The sequence below is a fragment of the Sinocyclocheilus grahami genome, unplaced genomic scaffold (genome assembly GCF_001515645.1).
Source record: "Sinocyclocheilus grahami isolate Dianchi unplaced genomic scaffold, SAMN03320097.WGS_v1.1 scaffold1247.1, whole genome shotgun sequence".
NCBI lineage: Eukaryota > Metazoa > Chordata > Actinopteri > Cypriniformes > Cyprinidae > Sinocyclocheilus > Sinocyclocheilus grahami.
Genome location: NW_015506426.1, coordinates 72,404 through 81,277, shown reverse-complemented (window position 1 = coordinate 81,277; position 8,874 = coordinate 72,404). Strand labels below are relative to the sequence as shown.

The following is an 8,874-nucleotide window of genomic DNA, read 5'->3' as shown; positions in this document are numbered from 1 at the left end:
GGCTAATTAGTTTAGAGGAGAGTGTAATTTGATTAAGTTTGCACAGGTCCCGCGCAGCGCCGGTTGTGTCGGGCTCTGAGCGCGCGGGGCCCCGGAGCCCTGATCTGATTAACGCTTCAGCCCATTACAGCAACACACTCCATCAGACACACACACACACACAACACACTCCATCAGACACACACACAACACACACACTCCATCAGACACACACACACACAACACACTCCATCAGACACACACACACAACACACACACACAACACACACACACACACACACAACACACTCCATCACAATCAGCAACCACCGACAATTATGCTATTTTTGTTGTTTCATAAACATTCGTCAGAAGGAAAATATTTTTTTCCTATTTGTTTAATATATAAATGTATGTAATCGGCAGAAATTCATCAGAGCTCTATATAGCCTCGGATATTTAAAATACAATGAAGTCCTGTTTGGTTTTGTCTTACGTTTGATATATTTCGTAATATTTACTGGCAGACACACACACAACACACACTCCATCAGACACACACACACACAACACACTCCATCAGACACACACACAACACACACACTCCATCAGACACACACACACACAACACACTCCATCAGACACACACACAAAACACACTCCATCAGACACACACACACACACAACACACTCCATCACAATCAGCAACCACCGAAAATGATGCTATTTTTGTTGTTTCATAAACATTCGTCAGTAGGAAACTATTTTTTTCCTATTTGTTTAATATATAAATGTATGTAATCGGCAGAAATTCATCAGAGCTCTATATAGCCTCGGATATTTAAAATACAATGAAGTCCTGTTTGGTTTTGTCTTACGTTTGATATATTTCGTAATATTTACTGTTTTTTTAAAACACTTTTGTGACCATTTCAATTAATCGATTCAAAGCGTCCAAAAAAAATGTATCCTACATTTATATATGTTAGAAAATAGTTTATATGGTAGTTCCAATTGCGTTATGAATACAAACATGCATTAGTGAACAGATCGAAAAGTCTGTCTGGACGCAAAAATAATTTTTGGGGCTTTGCAATTTGTTTATGAAAATACTAATTTAATTATTATGAAATTATGTTTATTGCGCTCTTAAAAAGGGTTTTTGCAGTGATGCCATAAAATAAAAATGTTTGGTTCCATGTCAGTGATCAGTTCTCAAAACAACCATTTTTTATATTAATGTAAGAACATTTTTGAATAATCTGAGGAACCTTTTCTAGTCTGAAGAAGCTTGCGCAACGGATGTTACAGGTTCTTAGTGGAACCAGCGATGCCAATAAAGAACCTTTACTTTTCAGAATGTATTGTTATTATTTATTTATTGCCCGTTTTATGTCTTAACAGAGATAAGATTTCATTAATAATAAATGCATGTCGGCATTTGCATTTTGCACGCAGCACTTTCCTTCATCCCAAATGCGGGTGTAAATCCGTCCTGAAACTGTTTCTGTTCTTTATTTGCAGAGGGGAGTGTGTTCTGGATCAGAAGTCAGACCTGCTCGGTGTCAGGGGTGAGTTTGCTGGAGAACTGAACCTGGTTCACCCGAGTTAACCAGCCGCACACACCCGCTAATCTCTTCAGAGCCTCCGCTTTCCCGAGTGTTTGTCTTGAAAATGGGCTTTAATCCCGACCAGACCAGACCAGACCAGACCAGACCAGACCAGCACCTTTAACATGCATTGATGATTAACGGAAACAGTAACGAGGCTCTTTCTCATTCTTCGCGCTTGTGTAAATAACACGCGGGGGTCTGAGAGAGATGCTGTGATTGACAGCTCAGCCCGAGCGCGTTTAAATCCTGGCATGCGCGCTGGTGATCGATAGTTACACTAACCAGCGTTTAACATCAGTGCACTTACTGTCCGAGAGGCTCCACTCATTTCTCCATAGTTTTAAAACACTCATATTTTGCTGTGCCATCACAAAAAAAAAAAAGGCATTTTCCGAGCACGAAATAAATAAAGAAATGAAAAGCGGAGGGTCTCGTGCTCTCCGGGACTAATTGAATTGTGCTTGGGTAGTGGGCTTTAATCCCGACCAGACCAGACCAGACCAGACCAGACCAGCACCTTTAACATGCATTGATGATTAACGGAAACAGTAACGAGGCTCTTTCTCATTCTTCGCGCTTGTGTAAATAACACGCGGGGGACTGAGAGAGATGCTGTGATTGACAGCTCAGCCCGAGCGCGTTTAAATCCTGGCATGCGCGCTGGTGATCGATAGTTACACTAACCAGCGTTTAACATCAGTGCACTTACTGTCCGAGAGGCTCCACTCATTTCTCCATAGTTTTAAAACACTCATATTTTGCTGTGCCATCACAAAAAAAAAAAAGGCATTTTCCGAGCACGAAATAAATAAAGAAATGAAAAGCGGAGGGTCTCGTGCTCTCCGGGACTAATTGAATTGTGCTTGGGTAGGTTTGGTTTGGCTGACAGTAATCGCATCCGATGGTCGGGCCATTACAGCGAGGCGCGCGTCTCCCGGTGACCGATCACTGCTGAATGCAGATTGAGCTAATGAGAGAGAGAGATTGATGAGAGAGAGAGAGAGAGGATGAAGGATGAGACGCGACGCGTCTGCGTGACGCATGGCACCGGTGACCCTCTGAAAGCCGCCGGGCGTGCAGCGGGTGGCACGAGAGAAAGCCACGCATCTTTATGGGTTCCATGCGAATTACCCGCTCCACAAACATGTGCTATTCAGTACAGACACAACCTTTTTTCTTTTGTTTATCTATTGACAATTCAGATCATTTTTACGGGGCGAAATAAAGTTTATAGGCATGCAGTTCAAATGGATCCATAAAAACAAAACAATCCTGTCGTTGGTGCATATTATAAAATTATACTTAATGTATAATATTAATAAATCAGTACATTACTATAAACAAATGCATTTAAATATGAACTCAGCATACTAATTAAATCGTCTTTTATTTTCCGTTACAAACTAGGCGACACACAATCTAAAATGCCAATTTTATTCATTCGTTTCTGCGTTCGCGTATTCGTTTTTTCTTTGCTTTATTTCGTTAATATGCATTATACTCTAATATTCGTTCATTTGCATGCCATATTTCACACATGCCATATTTAGTTTGCTTTAAAGAAAGCTTTTAGGGCCTCAGCGCGTGTTCCGTTTGTCTCGAGATGCTGAATCTCGGGATCCGTGCGTTCCTCGTCGCGTCCCGGTACAGACGTTAATCCGCGCCGCGACGCGCTCCGGGTAACCGGGTAACCGGCGCAGACTCCCGCTGCTCGCAGGGTCAGAAGCCGAAAGTCGAACGAGCACCCGAAACGAATCCGTGTTCTTTAAAACGACACGTATGGCTGAAATATGGCGTGTTTACATACAAATCTATTTTGTCCCAGATTTGGCGACAGAGGTTTCCGGTTAAACGCGATTATTATTGCATAATTCTGCATTTGAAATGTGAATTGTTTTTTATAACGAAACAATCTGATGAAGTAAACAAAGATAATGTGGCATCGATAACATGCGTCTAATTATTTGGATTATTGTTGTTTAGTTGGGGAGGGATTTTTCGTGGGTTCACCACATTTAACTCTCAGATCAAATCATTCCTGGAGAGTTCTGCTGTGTAATAGCGACTGACAGCAGACAGATGCAGGTTTCCATCCAGAGACGCGCGCGTCATTTCTGATCAAACCAAACCAAATTAACGCGTTTAAGTCGACGCATGATTAACATTTACGCACTCATGCTTCGTGGTCTTAAATAAACGCCATTGTTCCTGCAATCAAATTAAAGCTCATCTCACACTACCAACCAGAGCCACATTAAATCTAAAACAATCCCACAATTCATTTAGCGCGAGCTAGAATGCGTCCATTTAGCTGCTCTTGAAAACTCGCCCATTCTCGCCTTAATGACATTAGTCTTAATAGCCATTAATAGTCATTTATTTAGAATTATATTTGCACTGCGCGCGCTGAACGGAATAAACGCACAAAGAGATTCCAAAGCAGCAAATATAAAGGAGCTGAGCGCTGAGGAAACTGAGGAGGAGGAGGAGGAGGAGGAGGAGGATGGGAAGGGTTAACGCGGAGGTGCATTAGAGATGCATGGAGGAGCAGAGGGGAGGAGGCGTTCAGCGCTGAGACATTGTCATGCAAACAGAGACCACCGCCTCGCCATTGTCTCCCGGACACCAACTTTATTATAAACACACCGCGAGCCGCCCGCCGCAGCAGAGCACCGGAACACCGCCGCCGAGAGACACGCGCTGGATACCGCGAGAAAACCACGCGTTCCGCTGGAGTTTGACGCCGCATCCGGAGCTTTCGCGTCTCCGTCCACGCTCCACATGTACAAAATGGATTACTCGTATCTGAACACGTATGACTCGTGCATGGCGGCGATGGAGGCGTCGGCGTACGCGGACTTTAGCTCGTGCAGTCAGGCGAACACGTTCCAGTACAACCCGATCCGGACCGGCTTCAGCTCCGGCCCGGGATGCGCTCCGCTCGGTTCCGCCAGCTGCACTCTTGGGTCTGAACGAGAAGCGCAAGCAGCGGCGGATCCGCACGACCTTCACGAGCTCTCAGCTGAAGGAGCTGGACCGTGTGTTCGCGGAGACGCACTACCCGGACATCTACACGCGTGAGGAGCTCGCGCTGAAGATCGACCTGACCGAGGCACGCGTCCAGGTGAGACTTTCAGGGGCGTTTTCACTTTTATACTTCTTAATATCCGTATAAAAACATAACACACTAAATAGAATCGTGGCTGATTTGAATATCTGGGTCTCGCTTTTTTTTTTGCCTCCAGCGCTGTTCGCAGACGCTTCCAAATCTCATGAATTCAGATGATTTTATTAGATTGATTTATAGCAGCTGCATTCAGTCTGCGCATTTCAAAATAAAGAGGCTTTTCGTTCTCAGCGATGCCACAGAAGAAGCATTCCTGAGAACAGATCAGTTCTTAAAAGCACTGCAGCATTTCTTCTCTCCATAAAATCGGTTTTTTTTATTTTTGTGGCATGGAAAGGTTTCAGGCTCTTTATTGGCTTCAGCCTTCGACGTCCACGGAGCCACTGAAGTCATGTCACGATTAATGCAGTTAGAAGAGCTGGAACCAAATATTCGCCACTGATTAATGATCCATTCCTGATGGCCAATCTAATCCTGAATATTAGTATTCTTAATAATGTGTTTTACTCGCTAAAGATATAGATTTAGTCAGGAACATCCTTTCAGTTTCTTTCAAAAGAGAAAAATCTAATAATAAAGTTGGGAATAGATTTGTTAGATACTCTTCAAGCTAAGAAAAAAAGGTTCTTTTAAGAAAGAAGTGTTTTGAGGAACTGAAATGGTTCTTCTATAAATAAAAAAGCCTGTTTTTGGTGCACGCGTCTCTCTTCCTCACCAGTGGTGCAGTTTTTTCTTAGTATGGAGATGCTTTTAAAAATCTTCTCCCACTATAAAGACTCTCTTGTGGAATATAAAGGTTCCACACTCTTAAAAATAAAAGTTCTTGATGGTTGAGATGAAGAACCTTTAATATCCGTGGAAGCTTTCCATTGCACAAAAGTTCCTTAATTGTGGAAATGTTCTTAAAATGTTCTTCACACTAAGAAAAAATGGTTCTTTAAAGAAGACGTTCTTTGGGGAACCAAAAATGGTTCTTTTATGGCATCAATATTAGAACTCATTTTCGGAAACGTTAGTTTGAAGAGTCTGCAGTGGAACTACACTAAAAGGAGTTTTGGGTTTCCCAGAGAACCTCTCGGTTCTCTTCACTCCTCAGTGAAGAATCTAAAGAACCTCTCGGTGATCAGTTCCTAAAAGAACCATTTTCTCCGTAGAGTGAAGAATCTAAAGAACCTTTTCCGCAATAAAGAACTTTTTGTGCATTAAAAGGTTCCACGGATGTTAAAGGTTCTTCAGTGCCAATCGAGAGCCTTTATTTTAAAGTCTGAAGATTCAAATGTTTTTCATATATGTGTCCCTGGAGCACAGAAGCAGTGTTAAGTCGCTGGGGGATATTTGTAGCAATAGCCAACAATACATTGTATGGGTCACAATTATACATTTCTCTTTTATGCCAAAAATCATTAGGATATTAAGTAAAGATCATGTTCCATGAAGATATTTAGTAAATGTCCTACCGTAAATATATCAAAACTTAATGTTTGATTAGTAATATGCATTGCTAAGAACTTCATTTGAACAACTTTAAAGATGATTTTCTCAATATTTAGATTTTTTTGCACCCTCAGATTCCAGATTTTCAAATATTTGTATCTCGGCCAAATATTGTCCTATACTAACAAACTATACATCACTGGAAAGATGCATAAATGCATAAATCTCAATTTTGAAAAATTGACCCTCAAGACTGGTTTTGTGCTGCAGGGTCACAAATGTATCTTTTAAGGAGGAACCCAAAATGATGGTTTGCTGTAGATGTACATGCTCATGCTCGTCACTCTTCCTCAGGTTTGGTTCCAGAACCGACGCGCCAAATTCCGTAAGCAAGAACGCGCCGCCAACTCCAAAGGAGCTAACGTCGGCGCCAACGGCTCCAGTGCCAAGAAGTCTGGTGAGAACCGCTCTTCCTCCGAGGATGACGAGTCTAAAGAGTCGACCTGCAGCCCGACGCCTGACAGCACGGCGAACATGGGCAGCCCCGGGGCCAGCAGCCTCAGCCCCAGCCCAGTCTCGGGCTCCTCGGCCGGCTTCACCAACGCCTCCATCTCCCCCTCCATCCACCAGGGCCTCAAGAGCTCGCCGTGGCCCAGCATGGGCTCCACCGGGCCGGCCCTCCAGACCCAGGACCTGCTGAAGGCCTGGCAGCCGGCGGACAGTATGGCGTCTGGGCCATTCGCGGGCGTTCTGTCCTCGTTCCACCGGAAACCCAACACAATCAAGACCAACCTGTTCTAGAGACTCCGCTTCGTGCGTCTCCGTCGCTCATCTACTGCTAGTTCTGTTCTGTCCATTGATTTGTGTAGAGCTGGACTCCTGATGGCTCGTTTATTGTCATGTTGGCGCTTCTGATGTGTGTGTGTTTGTGTTTATTCAGGTCTTGTTTTCCTCTTTATGGAGGGTCTGAATGCTGCAGAGACGCCTTAATCAACATCCCTTGAATCGTCAGTAAATGAGTTCTTCATTTCCTCTTAAACGAAGGTCCAGAAACGTTTGTCCTTTCGCAGGAGCTTCAGAACCAGAAATCAGTTCAGGTCTTCAGGACGAGACGATGAATGAGAACGAACTGTGATGCGATTAGACGAGCTGCAACCAAATATTCACAACAGATTATGGGTTTATTAAGGATCTGTTTCTGAATGACCAATGTAATATTCCAGATTGTCCATTTTTATTCTTCAACAACTAAACGTCCAAGAGTTTCCGGGAGAATTTAAGGATTCAGGATCAGAATGATGTTGAACTTGTGTCTTGTTGATGAATATCTCATGTGGTTCTTCACTGAAGCTCTTTGAAGATGTGTGTGTGTGTGTGTGTGTGTGTATAGTGTGAGTGTGTGTGTGTGTGTGTGTGTGAGTGAGTGTATGTGTGCGTGTGAGTGTATGTGTGTGTGTGTGTGTGTGTATAGTGTGTGTGTGTGTGTGTGTGTATAGTGTGAGTGTGTGTGTGTGAGTGAGTGTATGTGTGCGTGTGAGTGTATGTGTGTGTATAGTGTGTGTGTGAGTGTGTGTGTGTGTATAGTGTGTGTGTGTGAGTGTGTGTCTGTGTGTGTGTATAGTGTGTGTGTGTGTGTGAGTGTGTGTCTGTGTGAGTGTATGTGTATAGTGAGTGTGTGTGTGTGTGAGAGAGAGTGTGTGTATAGTGTGTGTGTGTGTATGTGTATAGTGTGAGTGTGTGTCTGTGTGAGTGTATGTGTATAGTGAGTGTGTGTGTGTGTGAGAGAGAGTGTGTGTGTATAGTGTATGTATATTGTGTGTGTGTGTGTGTATAGTGTGTGTGACCCCAGAAACAAGCATAGTTAAGCCACTTGTAGTTAATTTATTGAAGGAAAAAATAAAAAAAAAGTTGGGATGATTTTTTTTAAGCTAGGCTTTTATTGAAAATATTTTGTAAATATTAATATATGTAGTTTCTCTCTTTTTTTTATGTTTCCTGGCTCCAGTGCACGTCATGTGTTTCATGAATGATCTGCTGTATATAATCCATAAAAATGACAAAATAAAGAGTGAAAATAGACTTCTCCAGTCACATCCATCTGTTGTTCTAGTATCACGAAGACGCTATTATCATTTTTGTTAATGTTTTTTGATTCCATGTTCATTTTATTTAGTTTTTGTCATTTTTAAGTTCTTATTTTAATATCTATATAGTTTTTTATTTCAGTTTTAGTTATTTTAAGTACATGAATTTAAACTGAATGAAAATTAGAAATTTGTTTTGTTATATTTTAGTTTCAGTTCAGTTATTTAAATTTTAATATTTAGTTTTAGAGCGCTGTAATAACTTTGGCAGGAGCTCAATGAAAGCTCAGAATAGTCCAGAAATTCCTTGCGTTTAGATTTTGATTAGAACCAGAAAAAACTCCTTTATTGTGAAGTTTAAAATGTTAGGTTAGAAATGCTATGTACAAAACTTAAAGAACGAGTTTAAACATCATCCTATAACGTCTTAAATTTAGAATAACCTACAACTTGTCTTAAAGGCCTTCATCTTCTTTTTAAAAAACTTCTTTCAAATATTAAGCATTAAAACATTATTTTCGAATCCAGCTTTTTTCAACAAATGCAGACTTTGATAATGAAAAGTGACATTAATGAAGAGAAACAAATCCTGCAGTATCTTCAGAAACACAGATAGACATATATTACTGAATATATA

At 41.7% G+C, this 8,874-nt stretch overlaps 1 pseudogene; it reads left to right on the top strand.

Annotated features, from left to right (window-relative positions):
• The first annotated feature begins 4,172 nt into the window (after window positions 1-4,172).
• On the top strand, window positions 4,173-7,201 carry LOC107568469 (paired mesoderm homeobox protein 2A-like; annotated as a pseudogene).
• Window positions 7,202-8,874: the final 1,673 nt, after the last annotated feature.